The sequence below is a fragment of the Falco biarmicus genome, chromosome 4 (assembly GCF_023638135.1).
Source record: "Falco biarmicus isolate bFalBia1 chromosome 4, bFalBia1.pri, whole genome shotgun sequence".
NCBI classification, from domain to species: Eukaryota; Metazoa; Chordata; class Aves; order Falconiformes; family Falconidae; genus Falco; species Falco biarmicus.
Window position 1 is genome coordinate 7454072 of NC_079291.1, and position 26530 is coordinate 7480601.

The 26530-nt window shown below is 40.3% G+C and overlaps 1 protein-coding gene across 1 annotated transcript in view; it reads right to left on the reverse strand.

Annotated features, from left to right (window-relative positions):
- The window catches only part of ZNF385D (zinc finger protein 385D), a 442255-nt gene that overhangs the window by 294501 nt on the left and 121224 nt on the right, over positions 1 to 26530 (reverse strand). The gene's annotated exons all lie outside the window — the stretch shown is intronic.

Genomic DNA, 26530 nt, shown 5'->3' on the forward strand with positions numbered 1-26530 from the left:
AGTCAAGTAAAAAAGTTTATGCCGACGAGACCACACACAAAAAAAGGATGTCTCGGAGCAAAATAGGCAATTTTGATCTCTGTACCTTCCTACTTCCTCCCTGATTTAAGGTTGTCTTACTAAATGGTAATATAGAACACAATTCCCTTTCACTATTAATTTTGCCCAGGTTTCAATAACTTTAGGCATCTAAAAATACATATATACACTGCTGTCACCATGGGTCCCTTCCATAGCCAATGGGTGCTCTACATAGCTCATTAATCTCATTTATTTTAGATGTCTTTTGAAAGAGATGAATTAGACCTTTGACTCTGTTAACTGTACTGATCAGGGCTCGACTTTCAAAAGGAGAATGTTGCTCAAGGACACGTTTCTTCACTAGCCATGAAAATCTCATGATGTGTACCTGACAGAAGTTTCCAGCAGCGAACTGGTCTTTAGCAGTCATAGGTTTAAATGGTTAGCAATGAGGTAGACTTTTAGCTATTTTTTAAAAAGCATCCATTTTTCTCACCCTAAGGGACTCCTAGGAAATATTACGACAATATTAAAATGACTACAGAAAAAATAGGCAGTCTTACACCTGCATACTTTGTTAAGCTACAGATTTAACACTGATAGCACTCCATTCATCATCTGACACTTTCTTCTTAGAATCACAGAACACTTTGGATCAGAAGGGACTTTTAAACATCATCTAGTCCAACCCCCCTGCAAAGAGCTAGTACTATCAAAACTGTCCCTGGGGATTTGTCATTTCAGAGGCAAATGGAACAGCTTCTTCCCTCCTGTCCAATGCATCACCTGTGGTATCTACTACACTTCATTACAATGGTTACCTAAATCCAGTATCCATACTGCTGCTGCTGACACTAATACTCCAGGAAAGATCTGCTATGCACCAGAGAACAGGGAATTAAGTGCTGCATTTTCAAATTATGTTTTTCCATTCAAATGTAACAATAATAATTAATAAAATTATACTGGATATTTTCCCTCTTATAAGCCACTGAAATCAGCTATATTATATACCATGGGTCTCTGCAGTGTTTAATTGATCAGACTGCTTGACCCTGAACAATGGCTGAACAACAACGCATTTAGTTTACCCAAGGAGTGACAGTGTGGAACTTCAGATGTCTGGTCTTTACCATATCTTCTGAGCTTTTACTTAAATAATGAATTTCTCTAAGGTAACTTTACCACTTATCTGTAAGTTTCTTGGAGCCAAGACTTAGTCCATAGCTATGGTCCCTATTGGCTATGACGGTAATAATCACCACCTGGGAATATCCTCTACACAGCCGCGGCTCCTGGGCTCAGCTTGAAAGCCTCATGCTGAGACCTAAGGAAAGACAGAAGTAAGCAGTTCTGGCAGCACATTCCTTAGAATAAGGTAAGTGATGAAGCTGCTACCAATATTTAGAACATGATACCGAAGTGTACATGTAATTAAAATTCTTGCTCACTTTTTGCAGTTTGCCTCATGCAACTAGGATAACAAGCTGGATTCAAAGTAGACTGTGAATGGGCACGCCAATTATACCAACTGCTCTCACCAGCTTCAGTTCAGCTCACCATGCTGTTCTTCAAGGAAGATAGCAGGAATGATAACTGTGATCAGAATGCATTTTCATATCTTTAAACCCCAGGTGGGAACAGAGATAGTTTTCAGATCAGTTGCCCCCAGGGAAGAAAATTAATGAGGAAGGAGGCCTGAGTGACTAAACATTATTGAGCTAGCACTTGTTACTCAAATAATTATCAGCCTTGGCAGATAAAGCAGGGAAATGGGTGACAGGGTCAGTGAGTCACCATCAGTGAAAGAGTTACAGCATACGGGGATGGACAATCCTGATAAAAGCAGAAAAGTCAGTTAGATACCCCTGGGAAGAAACAGAGATGAAAATACCCATAACAATTCAATATTCCAGTGAACGAAGGCATGAGTAATATTGCTGTGGGCTACAAGGAGTCTTTTTCTAACAAAGCTTACTTTTTTTCTAATGAACATTTATTCCTCCCCACAGGATTGTTCTGCTCTCGCTTCCTCCTTTTCTCAGAAGCCCTGCAGGAATCAACACTGAGTCTATTTAAAACAAACTCTGATCTTGCAAACATTCTATTACTGCAATATTCATTGTCAGTGCAGACCATTTAATGAAAAATTAACAAATGCTCCTCCAAAATCAATCCACTGAATTGAATTTCCTCTACAGAGGTTTAAGATATTCTTCAGTCACAGTCACAATGTCGCTTGGTATTCCTAAAAATACCCAGGAAGTCCAAAACATTAATGACTACAAATTTTATCACTGATTTTAAACAATTTTATTTGTTATTCCAAAAGTGTTTCAGTTGCCATAAGACCAATAAAATAATATTTGACTCGTGTAGAGGGAAAACAAACAGCTTGCTAATAAAACCTAATCTTATACTCTTTGTCCTGAAAATTTACTGAATTTTTAACAAACAATAAATATAATTTTAGAGAAATGGCACCTGTCTCTGTAAAATTCATAAAGGAAAAGTGCTGAAGACCAAACAGATTTAATTTACACACTGAGAGTATGTAAAAGTACTGGTGATTTGTAACAAATGTGAGTATAGTTAAATTTACATTTTAATATCAAAATAATAATAAATAGGGCCAACACAAACCAACAGATATCAGCAAATTATTGACAAATAACAATCGTTACCAATATTCAGTATAGTACTGGTAAAAATCAAATTAATTCATCAGAAAGGTAGGTCAAGAATCTGAATGAGGATTTGGCCTGCAGCAAAAGAAATTTAGAGTTTAGCACAAGCCATTATCTCAAGCTCAATAACTTTATTATCCAATTACTGTATAGTGAATTTTTCTACACCTTTCCAAATAAGCAGCAGATGTTCCAGCAGCAGAAACTGCGTACATTAGTAATGAAACACAATTCATGACATATTGTGCCCAAGGGTACAGAAATCTTTTGATTAAGCAAGTATTTTCATAGAATCTGTATAACAGGTGGACTAAAAGAGTCTTCACCATGTCACAAAAAACTATCCTAATTTGTCACGGCTTGGAGGAAATCAATGACCTAGTATATAACATAAATTTAAAGGAAGCACATTATCAGATGCTGTTATGAAACACCACCACCCCCACACCCCCCCGTTAGTTTAGCAACAGACTGAAATCTGTTGTTAACAATAATCTTAGGAGAATTTATTTCTAAAAAACTATTCTTGTATTACTCTAGTTACAGTAATTAATTTCTTTCAAGTGAGACAGTATGGACCAACCATTTAGCTGGAGCATTTTGAAATGGATAAGAAGGACTTTCAAACCCAGCTCTCCAATCAAAAATTGCACCAAAATCAGTATTTACTATTATTCACCAATGAAGAACGGTGTCACAAAATGACTGACCTAACACTAGATACTGTTAAATGGATAATTTCAAATTCATTCAAGCCACGTAGCCAGAACATAAACCTTAATTTCATCTGATCAAAATAGAGATCCCTGAGTGCCGAGGGAGCTGGCAGATGTTATTGCCAAGCCACTCTACATCCTCTTTAAAAAGTCATGGAGGACAGGAGAGATGCCTGAGGGCTGGAGGAAAGCCAGTGTCACTCCAGCCTTCACAAAGGACAATAAGGAGGACCTGGGAAACTACAGGCCGGTCAGCCTCACCTCCATCCCTGGAAAGGGGATGGAGCAGCTCATCCTGGAGGCCATCTCTAAACTTGTGGAGGAAAAGGAGGTTATCGGGAGTAGTCAACGTGGATTCACTCAGGGGGCTGTGACCAGCGGTGCAGAGCCCAGCTAGGGGCCTGTAGCCAGTGGCGTTCCCCGGGGCCGGTGCTGGGTCCCATCCTGTTCAGCTGGGTCATCGGTGACCTGAGGGGACGGAGCGCAGCCTCGGCAGGTCTCCCGATGGCACAAACTGGGAGGAACCGCCGGGACACCAGCAGGCCGTGCTGCCCTCAGCGAGGCCTGGGCAGGCTGGAGAGCCGGGGGGAGGGGACCTCATGGGGTCCCACAGGGGCCAGCGCGGGGTCCTGCCCTGGGGAGGGACAGCCCCTGCACCGGCACAGGCTGGGGGTGGGCTGCCGGGGGGCAGCTCTGCGGGGAAGGGCCGGGCGGTGCTGGGGGACAGCCGGTTGCCCGCGGGCCAGCGGTGGCCCTGTGGCCGAGAAGGCGGGTGGGAGCCTGGGGCGCGTTAGGGGCAGCGTGGCCAGCGGGTGCAGGGAGCTGATCCTGCCCCTCTGCTCGGGCTGGTGAGGCCCATCGGGAGTGCTGGGCCCAGCGCTGGGCTCCCCAGTCACGGGAGACGGGGAGCTGCTGGGGAGGGCCCAGCGGGGGCTGCGGAGCTGGTGAGGGGCCTGGAGCACCTCCCTGGTGAGGAGAGGCTGGCAGAGCTGGGGCTGTGTAGCTGGAGAAGGCCGAGGGGGGTCTCACCCGTGCGTACCAACACCTTAAGGGTGGGTGGCAGGAGGACGGGGCCGGGCTCCTTCCAGTGGTGCCCAGCGACAGGACCAGGGGCAACGGGCACAAACTGCAACACGGGAAGTTCCAGCTGAATATGAGGAAAAAGCTCTTTACTTGGAGGGTGGCGGAGCCCTGGCACAGGCTGCCCAGGGGGGCTGTGGAGTCTCCTTCTCTGGAGACATTCAAACCCACCCGGGCGCGATGCTGTGCAGCCTGCTCTGGGTGAGCCTGCTTCAGCAGGGGCTTGGGCTAGGTGATCTCCAGAGGTCCAACCCTGATCATTCTGTGATTCTGTGTTGGTTCCAAAATTACAAACAGATAGATACAAGTATGTCTTTCAAGCTGCATGAAATCTCAATGACAATTTAAAAAAAGAAACTAGTTGCTGTGCTTCTGACCTTCCCTCCTTTCTAAGGCTGTTTCTTATTTATGCATACCTTTCAAAATCTGTAATTAAAAGTTTTAGGGGAGTGAAGTAGCTCATTGGGCAGTCACCACATTCATATTAACAGGAGAGTGGGTAACACAGCAGAAGCTCTGAATACAAAGGAGCTATCAATACAAGGAATCAAAAACATAGGCTACATCAATAAACCCAAGTCATACCTACAGTGTTGCATCAAGATCAATGACGCCCATAGTGAAAAATGTTCCTTCCCCATTTAGTGTCCTTATAAACTTAACATCCATCAAAGCAGTAAGTACATTATGAAAGCAAAGACCGTATTCAGAGGCTGTGCCTAATGTGACTCTAAAGAAGCATTTTTACACGGTGAATTACTCTTTTAATGTTTTTCCTTTCCAATTTACTCTGACAGAAGCTGTTAAAATAATGGCAGATGTGTTGGCGTATAAAGAGACTCTTGGCAAGGAAGAATGTACAAGTTTGTTTTATATTTATCTTACTTCCTCTTGCACTTAGATCATGATTTTAAAATTTATCTCATTCCTTCCTTTTATGTTTAGGGACATTAATGCCATCCTGTCAGTGCTTTAAAAATAAAACTAGTGGTATTCAATAATTTCTGTAAACAATCTTTAATAAAGGTCTAGAGCTCAAGTGGATTGCAAGAAGGTAATAAAATGCCTAATACCACTTATAGGTTACATAATACAACATTTTATTTTAGCTCATATGAGCACTGGTATAGGACAGCTAATACCATTCTATGACTCTTTAGTTTTAGAATCTGTAAAACTATCGAAGTTGGTTTTCATATCTTCTAAGACTTTACAAGACCTAACTGTCTTTTCCGTCTCCTTATATGCATATATGAAGCTCAAACAAGCCTTATAGGTTTAGTGAATTTGTTTTAAATTAAAAATTAGGCTTCACTACAAATACATATTTCAGCTTTTCAAAGGACTTTAAAGACTGCTAGTCGCTGAGGCGAGCAGCTCCAGTGCTGGCAGGATCGACCACGGAGCGAGCGCACAGGGACAGGGCGGGTCCCAAACCCACAGAACCTCAGAGGGGCCAGGAGAGCCGCCAGGAGGTGGCACAGAGGAGACCAGGAGCAACAGCAGCCAAGCTCCCCCCAGCGAACGAAGCAGCCCTTAGGGCGTCACAGAAGAGCCACGACTAGGGTGGGCAACAGGGCATGGCAGGGCAGCTTGTGCAGGGTGCAGAAGCCCTGCCATCTTAACCAGGGAGCAATGGTAGCCACCTGGCAGAGGGCCACGGCCTCTCCAAGCTCTGCACCTACCACGACTGAGGCTGCTGCCCAGACAGAGCTATGGTGGAAACACGCTGCCACCCAGGCTACAGGCATGCCCTGCTCTTTCTTATGCCAGTAGCGGAGGGCAGCAGTGTGCGCACCTGTGCTGCCCAGGTAAAGCAACTCCTCCGCTTGGTGACAGAGCTCCAGGAGGAGGTGAGTAGGTTGAGGAGTATCAGGAAGCACGAGAGAGGGATAAGACTACTTGGAATCACACCCTACCTTCCCCGAGAGAGGCCCAACAGGCAGACAGGACACGTGATATGGAGGATTCTCTATCTTCTCTCTGCCTGGCTGAAAACAGTGACTTAAGGGATGGGGGGCAATTGCAACAAGTTCCTGCCTGGCGCAGCAGGTTGTCTCCTCTGTGACTGCCCTACTGTCCCAGGCACCCGTGCATAACAGGTATGAGGCTCTGCAAATGGAACCAAACAGTAGTGAGGACGACGGTTCATCTAGCACAGAGATGTTGCCACGGTTAAGTCGGTCTATGCCCTATATCAAAACTGGTTCTGTAAAGCAAAAAAAGATGGGTCACTGTCATAGGAGACTCCCTTCTGATGGGAACACGAGGCCTACCATTCAGACCAGACCCACTTCTTTGGGAAGTCTGCTGACTCCCTGGGGCCTGCGATAAAGATGTAAAGAGAAAGCTTCCTTGGTACGGCACTTGGATTATTATCCATTATTGGTTTTTCAGGTAGGCAGTGCTGAAGTTGCAAGAAGAAGTCCAAGGATAATCAAGAGAGGCTTCAGGGCCTCGGGACAACTGGTTAAGGGGTCAGGAGCACAGTGTTCTCCTTCGTCCTTCCAATTGCAAAGAATGACGAGGGGAGAAATGGGAAGAGCCACCACATCAACACCTGGCTCCAAACCTGGTGTCACTAGCAGAATTTGGCATTTTTTTGATTGTGGGTCAGTTTACACAACAGCAGGCCTTCTGGCAGCAGACAAGGTGCATCTGTCTCACAGGGGAAGAAGGATCTTTGCACAGGAATTAGCAGGGCTAATTTAAACTGGATTCAAAGGAGGAAAGAGATAAAACCAGTCTCACTATAGATAAGCCTGGGGACAGCATGCTAACATTTCATGGATGGTGAGACAGTGAAGTGCTGGGTAGTTAACATGTTCATCAGCAAAATCATCTCTGTACAACTGAGAATCACTCTGATCTGATAAAGTACACAAGCACGTGGTGGGGTGTATTACATGGGCAAGGTAAGATATCCTTCAAAACTGGTTTTGGTTGGCTGAAGAACTGCTCAGTGGATGTCACGGCTTGCCTGAACCTTTCTGGTGCCTTCCATAGAGAAGAACAGTCATGATTTAGGTCTAATCAGGTGTTTACTAGAGGATCTGAAAACAGAAGCATTGTTACAGGCTTCAGCTGAAAGAATCGCCCTGAAGAGCCAACATTGTGTTACATCCTGTAGCCATGTCTGGAAATCTGCTGAATATTAAAAAAAGAAAAAAACTTCAAATGAACAGAACTTTAGCTAACCTGCTGCAAACTCTCACTCATGTTTTGTTCAAGGAATGAACAAAGCTTTGGGCTGAACCATCTAACCTCAAAGTAATGTGTCACATATTTCTGCACAGTTGCAGACCTGTTAATACATATTTCAACACTGTGAAGAATTCCACGATATATCAAGCATGAAAGAAACAATTTTCAATAATTTAGTGATTTGTAGTACTTCATTTTCTAGATGCCTAGCGTATGTTGGCTGGAAAGAAACTGGTTCTTAGAAACATTGTGGCACATACCTTCACAGCTGGACAATTTTCCTTTGATGAACAATTTACATCAGAGTAACATCTCTTAAACAGTTCAGATGGATACAAACGTAAAAATGACTACCCGAAGTGTAAAGGACTCATCTCACTTCATCCAAAACACCACACTCCGATGTACTGGCATAAGCTTCATAGACTTAGCTGCCAAGCACAATACATTAGGGGAAGAGAATGCCCGTACTTGGTATCTAGTGCTCAGACATACCACTGAACATTTAGGGCAGTGTCTGGGGATGTCAGAAACATTACTTCAAATAAATTCTGATGTTGAGTGGTCAATAGAGTGCGCCACAAAAGTTCCATACCACTGAACTACATACAGTCCATTGTGAGACATGCACTCCTCTCAGCACAGACCATTAAACCAACCTTGTTAAAATGGTTTAAATGTATAGCAACTGGGAGATGGCAGTGACCTCGCTGCCAGGTTACAGAATTTTTCTCAGAAGTGATCTCTGTACAAGTTTAATATTGAAGTGAGACTAAAAAACCCCAAAGTTTAAAAAGATTTTTTAAATGCTGTTTCGAACCAAAGACAAGTTTTTTCTACAATATTTCACATAAAGCAAATAAATTGAAATTAGTTAAAATATTCCAATATGGCTTGATGGTTATTCCTGATGGAAAACTTTTTACACAGCTGAGCACAGTTTGAAGCTTGACTTTACAAATCTGATGATGTTAAAGGTCTTTCCCAACCTAAACGATTCTATGATAAGAAAAAGTTGCTTTTAGAACACAATATACGGCCCCACACCTCTGCTGCATTTAATGTGGTCGCTCATCAGAGAAAGTCCTAGTCATTTCTTGTTCCCATGAAAGAAAAAAAAAGACCTTCTACAAGTCATGCTTTGTTTGCAATGGCAGAAGGATTTCATATTGAAATGATCATCCCTAAAATTCAACCACAGTGTCTTTATATACTGTTGAAAAATTAATATATCACAGTCGTGAACCTCAACAGACAATGTGGTTGACATTTTCTTTCAGCAGCATATTCTGACAAATTACAGAAACTGAGTTTGAAAGAACAGTCACTGAGGCTGAAATGCCTCGGAGGGATAGAAGAAAAGTCTTCATGGTATAGCTGTCAGAGCAAAATATTACGGCTTTAGGCTGCCCAAAAGTAAGGACAAGATCAAATATCTAACGCTACCCACACACACAGAGAATTAAAATAGTTCAAATCCAGTTAAATAGTATCTCTCTCAATGGTTTAGCATTTATTAGAAACTTTGACTGTTCTCTTCACAAAAACATATACCAAGAGGAATGAACTGCAACTAATTACTCCCCTCTCTGGAATTCTTTGCAAACCTTTTCATTTCTATGTCAAGAGTATCCTTGCATGCATGAGGAAGTGCTTGTTCTACAAATTTAAATCGCTGCGGATTGTAGCTGCAGGGCTGGTTACTATATTCTTCCTCTAATCTCTCACTTAGAGATGTCGTTTCTAATCTTAGAAAATGCATACTCTTCACCAATCCTCAAAACTGTAATGTCAGCTTTCGGGAGATAAATACTGAAATTCCTTTACTTTCAGACCCTGGCTTCTAGTATACTGCACTGTGTATAAAGCGTGTCCTTTCGCAACAGACTGAAATGGATTTGCAGTTTTTCTTTTAAAGAATCAGTGACCAACAGTAACACTGAAACACCTAACAGACTTCTGAAAATTCAGTGCCACTTAAAAATTATACTGATAATGTAATAGTAGACAGCTTTAAAAAGAAAATTACATGTTCATCTTACTGAAACTTCCAGATGAGCTCTACTCCATCTAACAATTGTAATTTGTTACATTTCCCAAATACTATTCCTTCTTTAAGTCTCTCATGGCACTGTCTTCCAGCCGCCCCTTTTGGAAGTGTTCTTCTAACCCAGCATAACCCTCCTATTTCCATTTGAAAGTTTCTTGAGAAAGAATAAAGAAGCAGAAGGAAGCTCTTTTCTGCATATTTGGTACAATTTCAATGTCCTTCCCCAGCCTGTAATACGAATTCTCCGTGCTTCATAAGCACTTTTCTCCAAACTAGCTTGTGAAATCTTTCTTTTAGTTTCTGCTGTATTGGATAGTGTGGTCTGAATAAATCCATTTGTAGCTAGCACCTAATCAAAACACCCAAGCTGAAGACACAACTTAGCATTTTACTAAGGTACAAAACCCAAGAACATAGGGAAATTAGGCTCCATATATGGACCACTATCCCTGTTAGATCATTTCCTAATTATTCCTTCCTTATGAGTTCTTAGTGTACCTCTTCCTTTCTGTGTCAAGAGTGTCCTTGCAGGCAGGAGCAAGTTAAGCCTGGAGTCATTCTACCTTGAGTAGCCATTTGCTTATGCAATCACAAACAAGTTTTTTGATGTCTCACATGTGAATTTTTTTTTTTAGTGTAACATGGTTTTCAAAACATTTTTACAACAGCCAAAATTCAGGCAAGACCATTCAAAGACAATGTCTTCAATAAGTGCTATTTTGACCTCATAACAACTTGTATGTCAAAAATATAATGGCTTCTGCTAGGACTTGTATAAAAGTCCAAGATTTTTTAAAACAAGCTATCGCTTTGCTGCTCAAAATAGAGAGGAGATGAGCCACTTATATTTAAAATACTTTCTTCAGAAACAAAACTCAGAACTATTCAGACTGGAACAGGAATAGACAGCTACAAGCAGCTGTAAAACAGCTGAAACCATCATATGATGTTAACTACAGCCGTTACTGTTGCTTCTACTTAAACATTATTTTGAATACAGAGATCTGAATGTATAATGATTATATCTTCCATGCCACATAAGTAACTTTGGGGTCTAAGTCTTTGTGAACTTAGGAAAAAAGGACAAGTATATAATTACATTTAATGATCATATTACCTAAGAAATAGGACAGATACCTGGACAGTTTTTTTACAATACTTATAAAATGTCAATACTTATAAATGAGACATCCCTAAAGAACTAGTGGAAGAGGTGAGCTATACATAGAATATGGTTCAGATTACAAGAATAGCAAATATGCGTCAGGTTTCTATTAGAAAGAGGGTCTCTTTAGCTTCACTGTAATATACAGGGTTCAATTTTTCTAGTTTTCACTTTTAATCCATAAAATGTTATCACCACTGTAAGAATTGGACAGATTCTTAAGGAAAGTCTTCAAAGGACTGACAGAATTGTCAATGTAAAACAAACTCATAGGGACTGCAAAACATATACCAGATTGAATCCTATTTATAATTAAGTACTGAAGGTTTTTGATTACAACAGCTTTGATCTAACTCACCCTGGTGTTTTATATGATGCCACAGGCTTATACCATGAAATAGCCCTTTTATAACAGAGTCTTAGAATATTTGGATGTGTTAAACTAGAGCAACATCAGTTTCCTCACCTATCAGGGAGAGAAGGAATACGACATATGCACCACCACCCTCTACTGTGCATTTGATGGATTTGAAGTTTGAGCAGGATGACCAGAGGCACTATGGCCCAGCTGCTGTTCCTCAGCTGTCGTGCTCCCACCTAACGGCACTGCACTGGACCACCAGCAAGGAATAGGCAGTCTGTTGCCCCAGACATGAGGTGATGCCCTGGTCCTGCAGTAATGCTAGCGCACTTTCCCCAGCACACACGCTGCATGTTCCTCCCTCCCCTGCCAAAAGCAAACGGGCACCTCCAACTCCTCCTCTTGCTATTTCAGGCTCACAGTGGTCGGTAGGACATCTTATGTGGGACTGCATAGCGAGTCACAGTTCAAATGAGGATGAGCACAGAGAAGTGCAATAAAGTATTGTGTCTGAGTGCTCCTATCTATTGCAGGGTACAGATGTTGCTTCACCTGTGCTGAAGGTACCCTGAGAAAGCAGTCCTGAGGGCTGCAAACGCAGGAGTCTTTCTAGCTGGAATTGGATCTGTGTTGTTCCTACAGAAGTTAACAAAAATCTGTTTCTATATCCAAGACTGAGGATGATCCACTATTGCAGATGCTACTCTGACATCCTGGAGGTGGGTATTCACTTTCTGCTGCAGTATGGAATACCTGTTCAACTTTCAGCAAGATAGTTTATGGCCAATTAAGACAGACAGCATTTTAAAAAAACAAAACAAGATGATAGAATCAGACGATTGTGTGCTTTTTGAAGTCCTATTGCATTATTATCCATATCTCTAGGCATTTTAAAAGCTGAGACATAGCCTCTCTGTCCTTTGGCTTAATAGCATCCTAATTCATAGAGATATTGCAAGGTTATCTATAATTATAAAGGATTAGGATATTTAGCTTTCTTGCCATCCCAATTATCCAAGGTGCAACTTATGATACAGTATGAGGAAATCTTGTTCTTCCTAAAATAGTGCGCTGTAAGTCTGACTGTGCACTGCTTCTTCCAACACAAGCATTAGGATAGTTCAAAGGAAGCAACCAGGAAGATTGAATGAAAGAAAATGGTTCCTCAGACAACTGCAGCTAAACTGTTGAAATTCCTGGGCTAGAAATGTTGTGGATGCTTAAGGATTACCTGGGTTCAAAGGGAGACTGAACAGACCAACAGGAAAAAAAATAATCTGTTGAAAGGTGCTAAACACACAGAACCACCTCTGGCTCTGACAGCCCCTGAGCTGCAAAGTGTTAGAGGATGGAAGAATATAAATGCTTGCTACATTTCCCTATGCACTTGGTTTCATTCAGACAAAGAATACTTCAGTCCTACGTACAAAACTAACGCCTACATTCCTCTACAAAGTCATTAACAAAATAACTAGCATACATTAAGAATCTTTTTTGCTCATCACAATTCATCTTCTCTTTTAAAGTTCTATTTCTATATGGCAAATAAAAATGGTTCATGAATTCCTTTTAGTATTTGAACAAATCCAAATGCTGTCACATCCATTCCTTGGCATGGCTGTGGTAAACACACTAAAAATTAGGATGCCATAAGCACTTTGATAAAAGATAAAATTAAGCACTTTGGCAATTGAAGCTGGATTATCTCAGCACTGAATTCATTGCCAGCAATGGACACAGCAGGACAAAACAGTGTGAAATGCTTGCAATTGAATTTACAAAAGTACAAGCAGCTGTCTGCACACAGGGCAGCTTCTGTTGTGTCTCAAAATACAAGCAGCAGAGTACCTTTACTCTGACAGCATGCAAATAAGCAAAGTGACAAAAAGAGTATTAGAAAAAGAGAGGAATATTAGGAAAATGCTGCAGAACCCTACCAACTGATACCAATACAAACATTTTTCAAAACCACAAAAGAGATCACTGAAAAAAACAAAGCCCTGAAATTAAGGAAAGGATCCTAAAACATAATTTGGATGATTCATTTTGATAGCTTTAGTTTGATTTTAATGGTGATTCAGATACACATACATTAGCATAAAAGTAATAGATTTCCAGGTTGCAAAGGTCAGATGGGATTACCTTAGTCTTTTTGCGGGGGCTTCCCCATGAAACTGCTACTTGTATTTTGCTACTTCCCCACAAATGTTTCTTGTATTTTGAAACTCAAGGGACTTCAACGAAAACTGTTGCATGAGTGTTGTGACTAGTGGAAATTATCACATTTGTACAGCAGCAAAATAAAAGTCAGAAAGGTTTTACTGTACTGAAAAATGTGTACATCTAATAGAGGAACACAATGGGAGGCTGAACAGATAGGCATGTAGTTCTGTAATTCTCAAAAAGATACTGGCAAGTATCAAAAAAAATGACAAAAATAATACAGACTTACACAATGACCACATTTTTTTTTATCTGTTCTAGTAGGAGTTTTCTTAAGAGTTGAGATTCAGATGTATCAGGATCAAATGTGTAGAAGAACCCAGAATTTCTGAGGTTGTGATTCATATGGATGCTTTTCCAAAGCCCACTAAAACTAATGGGAAAAAAAAAATTGTTTCAGAAATATTTTTTAAATCACTATTAAGTCACCATTGTTTTTTAACTATTTAAACAAATTTTATTGTATTCCATCTTTTGACAAATTTTCTTTTCAAAAGAACACTATCTCAAGCAATCTCCATCCATCTCCAGTGGGCTACAATTCCTCTTCCAACGCTTTGACTGCAAAAAACTCTTAGGAGAAGAAATTTCCTCATTTCAGTGCTAGATTATCCCTGTCATACCTGAAGTGCAGCTGAGACCAAACCTCAACCTGTTTCCTACAGGAAGACAAGAACGGCAAACAGGACAGGGAAAGAAGACCCTTTGGGTGAAGCAGAGGTAAACATACACCTTTGAGGTTAAGCCAAAAGAAATCATCACATCCCAACCTTAAACTATTGGTCACTTCTATAAAAGAAAATGAAATAGCGTCCCTGGGGTCTGGACCAGGACAGTCTCTGCATGTAGCATTTCTGAAAGAAGATCTTGTGTCCACCCTCTGCTGCTGGATGAAGTAAGGTCTCTATGAGAAACTACAGCCATGAGAGGGGCTGAAACTGACCCCTGTGGCACTGTTCAGGAGTACTGCATTAAATGGCTTTCAGCTGGACCATTTCCACCCTTTTGCCTCCACAAAACATAAACAATTTCTCAAGAAGCCACAAGCTCTAACTGCTTCCAAGTAAGTGTGGTAGTTGAAAGAAAGCCAAAGCTGATAATGATTGTACAAGCAGTTATTTCCACTCCTCTCATCTGTAGGCTCCATTAACGTCAGAAAACTTTTGTATTTTTGTCTGGTTCCTTTTTATTTTGTATTTCTTTTAAGAGAAATCAGCAATTTAATGCTATTAGTGATGTACCCTCCTAAGCATGTCACCTAGCGTGATGCCAATTTAGAGACTCAATTGCTTGGAGGATAAGTTGAAAAGAAAAGAAGTGTTCGGAAGCTGTGGGGAACATAGTATGCTATCCTGACCATGCTGCTTTTCAGTTTGATGCTGATTTGAGGCTCAGGGGAACTCTCGGAGGCTAAGCTAAACACTGTGCTGAACTAAGCAGTCACTGGGAAGTGGCACAGTCTGAATTCAACTCCTGAACAGTTTCAGAACACTTTTGTTCTTTTCAACAGCTCAGTCATTCAGCACGTAAGCATTCAAAAAAAACAATAAAAAATTGAACTGTAATTTCAGTTGCTGCACAGTGGTGTAACAGAGCTCAAGCACAAGCCAGGGCAAGATGATCCTAGTCGGTACAAGAGGAAAACACGCTTTTATAGGATTTGAAGTACACTGAGTAAATCAAGAGATATTTAGGCTCCGGTTAAATTTAGACCCTTCCCTCTAGATTTTGAGTTCTCTTCGCCAAAACTTTAAGAAAATTTTTCTTCCATTTAAGATATAAATTCACTGCAGGCTAAAATAAGGCGTATAACAATAACACAAATACACAGATTTCAGGGCACTTCAGAACTACAATCCCAGCCAAGCAAACAGCAAGGCAGGGACACCAAAGGATCCAAAGAAGTTCAAACGTTTGTTGCTGCATTTCAGCAATGTGCTGGATTTTCTGTTAGTATGTATTCTGTAACCAAAAGGTCGCTTTCAAGGATTTGTCTCAAGTGCTACTCTCTTCCTTTTCTCAGGATGCAAACCTACTATAACACAGATAACTGCTGCCAATCAATATTACTGAAAAGCAACTCTTCAAGGATATTAAAGGCTAAAATTTGCATAATAGCTGCCTAGACTACAGATCACAGCTGGGTCAAGGTGCCTTTGTGCTAAAAATATATACACACACACACCAAAATATGGTGATGCATGCATCAAGGAACTCAGTCTAACTGACTGACCTAACAGATAGGTAAAGATGTGACAGCAAAAAAAACCAATCCCAAGATACATTATAGACTCAAGATAACGTGAGAAGCCCCATAATCCTATGAAGGTACACAGATGCAAGAAATGCAAGATTTGCTTATGACCTCATGAAGCGATGTCACACCTTGTTTTGCACTTGCTCACCGATCAAGCATTGGATGCAATCTCAATGAGACAAAGGCAAAGCACTTGCAAATGGACTTTGACAGCATATTCCAAGGTTAATGCACAGAAGGAACCAGGTGCGGATGGGCTTAGGGGATAGAACAAAACATCAGCCTGAATGATTTGCTCTAAACTTGTTCATGCAGGTATATACGAGTACCTCTCCAACCCAGTCATTAAAAACAAACTTCTAAACAGAGTTTGGTGACACCTGGATTTGTCTACCAGCACTGGGATTTGTTACCTGTTAACCAGTTGGATGCATTTATTTATTTATTGTGAACAGACTTTGCCCAGAGATATTTGAAAATTATTTTTCTCATCACAGTGGTTTACCTTCTCAGGCCATAAACTATTAGCACACTTCTAAAAATACACAACTTATTCATGCTTCTCTGTATAAAGCCCTTGAGAGCCACTCCCTTCCACCATATGCATTTCTGTGCTACTGAGAAATGCACTTATAAAATGCCCAAACCGTTACCAAGTACATTGTTAGTAGCTACTTAGCAACTTCTTATGTACTACTAACACACTCATCAATATGGTGCTACACATAGTCAAAACTTGAATACGGAAAACACTGATGCTATTTGGGGTTTTTTGATAGTCTACAAATGAAAAATTCTCTTGAGAGAAAGAATTCTGGGTTTTCCCTACCAAATTTCTGAAGGCATTGACAACCTCCTTTACAGTCATCTTAAAATCTAGTGCTGCCAGCACGCTGTTTTCTATTAGGTACTGATATCTCAGCCATGATACAAATAGCAGGACAACAATTATCTTCATGGCATAAGGCAGTCTAGCTCTGAACAAGAAACAAAAGCAACTCCGAACAAACAGAGAGCCTGGAGATCTCTGTGATACCGCTGTCTCACGACAGAACCACAGCTAGCATTAGCGTACCCAGAACCAACGTGTGTGTCTGCTTTAAGGTTATACTCCTGAATGCTGCTACGTGGCCTGAGCACGCTGCGCCCTTGTAACACTCTCAGGCGCAGTCTGCGTTCTCACTGCCTCTCATCCTCTGAAACCACAGAAAGGGAGAAGAGCTATAAAACAGGTTTGAGAGTTGACTGAAACCCCTCTGGCAGAGGCATCTGCTGAGAGGGATCGCTGCTGTCCAGAGATGAAACTGCCAGGGCTGCTGGACTGCTCCTGCCTATTTTGGCTTCTGCTGCTAATGTCACTGTAAAGGGTAAGGGAGATAAGGAAACCCACTACACCAGGCCTGGCATTCCCAGTAACTGAAAAGAGGAAAGGACTGTAGAGGGCTTTCTTTTGGACACCCATGCCATGCACGGAGATGGCATCTGCCCCGCAGACCTTGCCACATTTCCTGGGTAAAATGTGACTTGTGTGTTATCAGGTCAAATGCAGTGCAGTTAATCACAGCGTGGAAAGGAGCTGCTATCATCTGAAAGAGCTCAGTGGCTCAGCAAGGAAGAAAGCCAATGCATGTCTGGACAATGAAAGGGGAAAGCAAGAGTTCTGGAACTGGAGGAGCCCGCAGCAAGCATCTGAATTCTCAGGTGACTGTATGAAACGCCATTTTGCAAGTTTGCTCTAGTGTTAGCACCTTCTCTTTCACTTCTATTTAATTGCGTTGTTCAGCTTTCTGATTTCTAATACTTACTGCTATAGAAATGACACAGTGCTCAAATAATCTTGATTCTTTTATGAAATAAGTTTTGACTGGTACACTAATATCAAAAGACACAGTTTGCCTGACCTTGAAGGCTAGACACATCACACTTTAAAACAATGTTGTCCCCCACCCTCACAGTAAGGGATATTTGGTTACAGTCCAGTGATATTAGCACATTTCAGCATCCATTTTCTGTTTCTTGGAATACCAGGGGCCAAATTAACCACTGGCATAATTTCAACCAAGTCAAGCAGATGAGTCCAACAGGGAATTAAGCCACAGGCACCACAAGGCACGTTCTTTCTGTCACTGAGCCACAAAACGCTGCAGATTGTTAAGCCGCTTTCCAGAAGTTTATATCCAACCAATTCAGAATTTAAAATAAAAATAATAAAAAAAAAAAATCCTAAAATAATCAGTTCTACAGCATTCAGTCAGCCGAGAGATGAGGGGTCCATTTTCTTGGACTGATAAGATGCTTTATGATTTCCTCTGTGTTCTTGCAGCTATCATTTGTTAGCAGTCTTTGAGTGCTCCCCTTTACTAACAGGGAATAATTAGTGATCATTATTCTAAGTGAATATAGGAGAATTATCCCCTTCAGAAAATACAGACAAAATACAACAAAAGAGCGCAAAGAGAGAAGCTTTGTTTGAAAATAACATTTTAAACTTACCAAGATTACTCCTGAGGTCTCCAAGCAGGGAATAAAAACCCCACTCAAACCAAACAAACAAAGAAGGCCAGAACAAACAGACAAAATTGTAAACACCAAACAGAAATTAAAAGCATGTTAAAAAGAACGGAAAATTATTAGTAATATGGTCAGCTATGATTGCTTTAAATATATATTGGCCTGAAAATGTAGTTTACTTGTAATTTATAACCAAAAAGTATGCAAGTCACCTGTTCTCTGAAATGTGAGTAGCCCTGAGAGCAAGCTCACAGCCCTGCCAAAATATAAACAGCCTTTGAAAGCTGCTTGTTAAAAAAGGGTAAAAGGACACTTGCAAATAAATCTGTATAGACAAACTTCTTCAGACAGCCATGTACAAATGCTGTAACATATTTATAGAAGGTTGCTTCACGGTCACAGAAATACTAAGTATATCAACCGCTGGCAAAGCATTGCCCTGACGCTTAAGTCAAATAAACCCTGTCAAAGATGGGTCTGCAGTATTCAGGCATACACTTTAGCAGAAAACTATTAGTTTGATTACTGTGTGACAATTAAAATAAACTTAAAAGGGGAATAGGAAAGAGCTTCTTTCCCCCATATCCCCCACACCACTACTTTTTCTAGAGGTACCACTCAAGCCTTCCTTTTGTCTTTGTCCCCGAGAAAGATGAGACAAAAGAAAAACATTAGAACTTCCACAGAAAAAAGGCAACACGGCAGTCAGGGAAACAGGTCAAGATTTAGAAACCTGAGATTTGTAACAGTAGTCTACCATGGACCTCTTGTGAGTTCCTCAGTAAGCCAGATGGCCAGTTTCAGAAAGATGTAAATGCCAGTCTCCCTGTGAAATCAATGGGATCTGGTCAGCGGGATCCCTTTGAGGAGCTAGTTATCCATGTCTTTGTGACTCACTCCCCTACCTGTAAAAAGGAGGAGATACCACTTTCCTACCTCGCTCACATGTTGCATGTTTCAATATTTATAGACTGCAAGGAGCTCTGATGCACTACATCAGATAATCCGAACAAAGTAGTGCTGAACAAGATCTCCCTCCTTTCACACAAAAAATAAAAAACATACTCAACAAATACAGAAATCGGTATTTAGGAAGAAATCACACAAAACACTCCTATGGTATAACTGAAGAATATTTAACAACAGTGTCCAGAAATGAAACAACTTAGTACTGAAATGTTTACTTGGTGCAAATCACAGGGTTTTGCACAGTCAAGGTATCCCATTGGAAATGGCTGGGAAAACAAAGTAAAAATGTAATCACTTTCCTTTTTTTTGCTTTGGAAAAGTGATACATTTTTTTCCCTCCTCATAGATTTGAGAAAGATGCCAGTTATAATGAGTTTTAGCAGAATTCAGTTGAAAAAATATATACAAACTCTCTCCCTCTTAAAAACCTATTTAAGGAACTGTTAAGACTATATTGGGTGTTTTTTGTTCAGACAGTGAATGAATTTACTCTTGACCTCATGCTATATGAACTAAATTTTCCTCCACTATTTCTGAAAGAGAAAAATTCCAGTTTTCTGAACTCCAGTTTGCTTATTACTGTTCCGTTTTCATGTGGAGCTCATTTTCCTTCTCTAAGCAAAATGGTAACATCTGAGCTTCTCCAATGTAAACAGCCTGAGTGTCTAGAGATGCTCATGGTTTTAATTCCCTTTACATGGAGTAATGAGTTCCTCTTCAACTATGTTGAAACTAGCAGATAAACCCATGGCACAAGGGTAGAAAAGTGAGCAGCCAAACCAGTACCACCCGAAAGTAACTGCCATTTCTTTGCTTTCTAAAGGTTATGCTGATAGTTTGAGTTACTCTCCACTGCCATTATGCTTGCACAGATTTTTCTCCCTGTAGAACTTCCCAAGAATTTTCAGAATTCAACAAAAAAAGCAAAGTTGCGTATAGCAAAGTGAAACTGCAAGAGCTAGGGCGCTGTGAGACTTGAACCATTTTAACAGTGAGGGAGAACTGGTCCAATTTAACAGTTGCATATAACGGAAAAACTATTCATTGAACCACTTCTGATTGTTTTTCCTCAGCAAGGATACTCGGAAAAATTTACTTTTCTATTCCCAGATGCTCCTACCATGGAGCCATTAATGTCTCAACAAATATTTTTCTCTACTGTTTTGTTTCCAGAATTGCTCACAGACTCTTCCTCAGGAAGACAGTGAACAAGACAAACTTCAACCTGAAATTTATGTATCTTGAGAATCCTAATATATTATAATCCAAACTCACCTTTAACAAATTTCTGTATTACATTGTGACAATACAGCACGCTGCATTATAATCTAAAACTAAAAACAACTAAAAGAAAAGTTGAAAAAACAGATAGTCTGATTGGCCTCCATTCAGCTTTAAATTTAAATAATAATCTTCTGTTCAGTCTTGCACTTACATTTAATTATGACTAGCGATGCTCCGACATATTCATAGTATAAAACACATGAAGAATGTATTTAGTGTTATTCTTTTTTTGCATTTTTTATGTTATCGTTTCTTGTATTTGCATATAAAACAGCAAATGTGTTTCGTCCCTTGTGGAATTAGAAAGGCTGTACAAATATTCCACATCCTGTTGGCTGTTTCTACCCAAGCTGTGCTAATGCTGACAAACCTTTTGAAGTTTCTATAGCTCTGGGAGAAACAGACGGCCTTTATAGAAAAGCCAGCATTTCAGAGGGAAAAAAACAAAAAAGGATTATTTTTTCTTGATGGGAGCCAAATTACAAAACTAGTTTCTGATTTAAATTTGCTGGTTATTCTCCATTCCCCCAAACACCAAGGTTTTAACACAGATAACCTTGGGCACTACTGCAGTGCTAGCTAAGCTCAAGTTAAAATGCCAAGGATGCTGGTATATGTTCGATGAGACCCTATTCCAGTAGAAACTAGCATTCATTTAAAATCCACCTGAGAAAACACAAAATTAAATTTCCTTCAAAATACAACTTCCTTCAAATATTAGATATGTAGATCCACCAAATAACTCATCAGCAGTAACCATCTATTCCATTCTGCCAATCTGAGTGGTTTCATATATGTTCCAGAGCTTTATCTAATCCTGTTCTAAACAGTATTTTCCAGCAATTTCCTCTAATACTATCACAGAACTAAATACATTTCAGTCCATCTCAGCTTTATCTGAAGTTGACATTATCTGCACATCTCAGCCATTCATAGGTAAAAATATAATCTTAAAGGCTTTTCTGAACTTCTTTCAAACTTTAGCTGCTCAGATAAAATCACCAATGGAAACTTTATTTCCTTCCTTCCCTTTTCTGTATTATCCTGCTCGGACAGGATATAAAACTCAAAGCCATTGCTCAGTTCCAGAAGTACAGCAGCACGCTGCTCAAAGCACAACTCCCAGGTGCTCCACAGACGCCCATCAAGCCAAGACAATCTCTCTGCACTCTTTGAAAATAATTTACATCCACGATAATGCTGATGAACCAGGAACCACCTATATCAAAAACTGCGCCGCCACGATTCATACTTACAGCGTACCACACTCAGAAGCTGTTGTGCTATCCAGGATGAAAGTATATTGAGCAAGGCGTACACAAAACTGAAGTTCAGCAGTCTGAGTAAAAACCATAATCCTGAAGTAAACCACTAGAAGACATAAAAAAGAAAAAAGCCCAAGATTCTAGGCCAAAACCACTAATGCTTTTCCATCATTAAAGAAACTATTATGTTAAAAATACATTGGCTTAGGATAGATGTTAACACACACTCTCACACATACACACAAGAATAAAAATGCATATTTTTAAAACCCAGGCAAGTCCAGCACAGGTTGCAGTGAATCATCTACAAGAGGATTTTGCCCTCCTCTCTACACCACTAAAAAAGCTAGCATCACTGTGTGCAGGGAAACAACAGGTGACGCTTCTCCTTTATTCTGTTCCTCACCTGTTCTCCAGCACCCTCCTCAAAGCCTGGCAATACTGCGTGGGGAATCCCTCTGCAAACAAGGAGCTGAATGGTCCCTTTCTGCATGGACTGGGGAAGGCAGCACGGGTCGAGATGCAGCCACAGCTCCTGGACAGTGTCTTACTCTGCTTCACAGTCCGCAACCATGTGCACAATAATCATCTGGGGCTCTTCCACCGCGTGACTTCAACAGCTTTCCCAGAGCTGTGCCTTCCCTATGCAGTGCAAGAGCTTGTTACCCTCTGCAGAGAAACCAAGTCTTAAATAGTTTGGGGACAAATCTGTATCCTTATTCTCTGTGCTGAACCCCACTAGGCTGAGTTTTGGGGCAGTACGAGGGATTTCAAATGCCTGCTGTCAGAAATGTTCTCTTTTGGTAGATAAATAAGATTCCAGAGCTGTCAATCTGGCACCTCTTGCTAGCATGGAATTTATTTTTCAGGAAAGTTGCAACAAATGTAATATAATCAGGTACTGAATCAATCATCCAGATTTTTGGCTCCTGTTGTTCACATGCTAAGCTGTTATCAGATAGCTGGTTATGAAACTACACTTTTAACCCTTAAGCTCCAAATGAGAACAACCTTACGAACACATCAATAATCAAGCATGAAGTGCAGTTTACTATACTGTACTACTGCCAGTCTAATTCTACAAAGTACATTTATTTCCACTGTTCCTCACCAAGTAGAAAATGTAGCCCATGGGAAAGAACATAAAAATTAATTTATTTGCAAAATTATTCAGATTTTTGAAAAACCCTTAATTATTTTGCACCAGATTTTAATATTTTTGATCTCCTTTCTGCCTTTTCCTCTTATTTCTGCATCACAAAGCAGAAGTGTCATGCTTTAAAGAAAATGCAGGGATAAAAGACATAGGAGTATGGTGGGGAACAGAAACAAAGGACAGGTTAACAACTAGGAAATACAATATACTTTATGCCCCCCTAGATGCCACCTCTTCTTTAAGGTTATTGCAATTGACTAATAGAGGGCTGTGTTCTACTAACAGCATGGGAGATTGACCAGTCAGTGCAGGAGGGTAGACCAAAAGCAGCACCCAAACGAGGAGGTCAGTAAGACCAGTAATGAACACAAATGTGCCTGGAGCCTTCTCAGCTTTCCCCAGCTCTCCATGGAAGAGTAGCAGGTCTCAGCAGTTTCTTCTCTGTAAACATGTGGGAAGGAATAAGCTGTAGAAGCCTCCACATCCTATGACCACCTCTACAGCCATGCAGAAATGCAGTACAAGGTGCTGTAAACATGGAAATGTTCTCTGCTCAACCTGTTCTGATTACTGCTGGTGTGTTCCATCTGCTCCTCAAGAAAAATCAGCCGTAATTCACTTCCTGCCTTATCAGATGCAAGCAAAAATTGCAACAAAGCTTACAGAAATCAACAGAAGAGTATGTGGTGCCCAGTCAAGCCCATTATATGCCTTCCTTATGAAATCTGTAATTTCTAAGCTGGACCTGGGTCTGACTTAACACTAAAATAGTTTTGTCGTTGTAACAGCTGAAAAATCACTGCATCAAAGATCCACTTAACACTTGCACGCTGCAAACTGACCACAGTGTAGTTTGTCTTTCAGAAGAACAATGCAATGAACTCAGCCCACAATTCGTAATTTCTTCATTTGTACTGTAAGCTCCCAGATGCAACAAAATACATTATGATACATGTTGAAATCAGTTAAAGGTAAAAAGTAGATGTGTTTTTATCCTGATATTATTAAGTTTGGACTTAAAAAATGTCCAATCTATACTGCTAAGCATGTCACTTTTAAAACACTGACATGTAAAAAGGGCAATAAATAGTAAGCTTTTAGTTCCTTTTTAAAGACGAGCACTGTTTATTCTAACGCACTGAACGAGGCAAAGACCCTGTGGAAAAAGAGAACAAAACAAAATGCAAGCTCATAAAATTAAGAGTTTGTGTCGCACAATGCATGCCAATAAGGCACAAGCACAAGGTACAAGTTGTCAGCAGCTGGCTTTTATGAACTTCTAAGTCAGACCTAGGGAGTTCATACATATTACAAATCTACTAGGCATGTCAAAGCCCTAGAAAGAGTCAGAACTTTAAACAGTGCCAAGTCCTACATGCTACAACAGCATCATGAACCACTCTGGAGAATGCCTGTATTAGCTTGCTTCCTACCCATCCTGCATACACTCACGTTCGGTTCTTTTGACCAAATCTATGTACCTTTTTTACACTGAGAGTCAGGAAAGTGAGCTATTACTATTGTTGCAGCACTGGATGTAAGTTACCCTTTTCTCTGTTTTACCACCGGCCTGAAAAAAAAAAAAAAAAAAAATATTACAGAAATTCAGGTATAAATAAGTGATTACTTTGGAGGCATTTTTAGAACTGATCAATTTTATATCAATTAACTCCCTGCGTTTCTTGATTGACTCCACAGGTTTTTACATCGTAAGTTAGCTGAGATCAGTGTTTATGGACAAAAATACACTGAGTTAAAAAGAAACACTAGAACCAAATGTAAAATTCGACTTTACAGAATTTGTTTGACTTAAGCTGATCATTATTTTTGGTATAACAGTTAAATGAAGAGCTAGTTACACTCTGACATGTCATTATAAGCAATAAAAGCAGGCTTCAAACTAAGAACCTTACACATAGCAATCAAACTGGAAAAAAAATACAGATCCTTCATAATCATCCCAGCCAGTAAAGAAGCACACACTCAGATACCCTCTTTTAGGGCATCAGCCTTCCCATTCAAGAGTAGTTTCTCTTATCAGCAAATTAAAGGGGATGAATATTTTCTGGCTACAGATCAGGATTTAGGGTTTTGTTCCACTCTAAATGGTTCTTATTTATAAGATATTTGGTTACAACAGTCCTTCCTAACTGTATTCTACTTGGCAAACGTTCATGCAAAGACCATGAAACAGATTCAAATAAATCAGGAAGAACCAATTATATAAAATTATAAATATACCAGCAATTATATCCTTGAAAGTCAGAAAAGGAGTATGATGTCAAGGACATCATTTCATTCTCTCTCTCAAAAAAATGTCCAAACAAATAAGCCTTCTCCTGGGTTTGCTTGAGATTTTGGGGGCGTTACGCTCACTCTGGAGTTTTCTTTAAAGCGTGAACTGCTGGGAACATGCCCAAGTCAATTCAGCTACCCTCTCACAGCAAGGGGATGCCATACTTTTGTCCTTTGTATCACTTCAGCTGCTGGCCTCACCACTGGGAGATGGCAGAACCTCTGAACTCACAGCATGCTGCACTTCACCAGCAGTCTCAGGGTTTCACTGCTGCCAGCCCATACAGCAGTTTCAGCTAGCTATTGCTGCTAAATACCAGAGCTCTGCAGGACCATCTGCACTAACGGAGATCCTAGGAACACCTAGGAAAAACTCCCTCAAGTATGTTGACAGAGGTAGAATATTTCCATTGAAAATCCATTTCACCTTGTTTTCAGTTGTTAAGGTTGTTTTCTTTCCTTCTTTCTCTCTTTGTTTCTTTTTTTTTTTTAAAGAATGGTGCTGTGCTAAAGCTAATGTGTAACAGTGATCTCAGATAAGCACCCCAACACATCATATATTTCAGAAGAACAGCAGTGCAACAGTACCATTGCAACGGATGCAGAATAAAATCAGTCGACAGAGCAAAAAGCAGACCATAGTTAGAAATTAGAATACTGAACTAGAGATTTTACAATATCCAATAGCCTATAACTGGATCAAACAAAAAATGAAACTGTCTTGGCACAGGAACAGCCAAATTCCAGAAAGACCTACAGTACTCTGTAACTGTGCTGAATCGACATGTTCATCTCATAAATCATGACACAGAACTACAGGTAAAGTCAGAGCGCAAGGTAACCACTGTTAACTTCCTTCCACTATCTAGCAGAACTGAAAAGGAAATTTATTTCACTTGAATAAAAAGGGCTTTGGATACTTAGTATAAGCATGTAATTATTCCTCACATTGAAGAAATCAAGCAATTTGAGAAGGGAAAGATGGGAAAACCTGCACCAAATTATTCTATAGTATTTTTGTGGGGAAATATTTTCTTAACCATTTTGTTAGAATACAAAGGAAGAGAAAGGTCCATATATTTGTTCGGTTGTCCTAAGAAATTCCTAACTTTAATTAAATGGTTATCCCAGAAAAGCTGTTTTACTGTATGTAAGCTGTAGATGTGCAGTAAGCACCCTGAAAGCCTTCTCTAAATATGGAATCTACATATCTAACACAGAAATAGAACTGTTACCACACATAAATATATCACAGTATTTTAAGGTAGAAATAATAAGGACCGCAT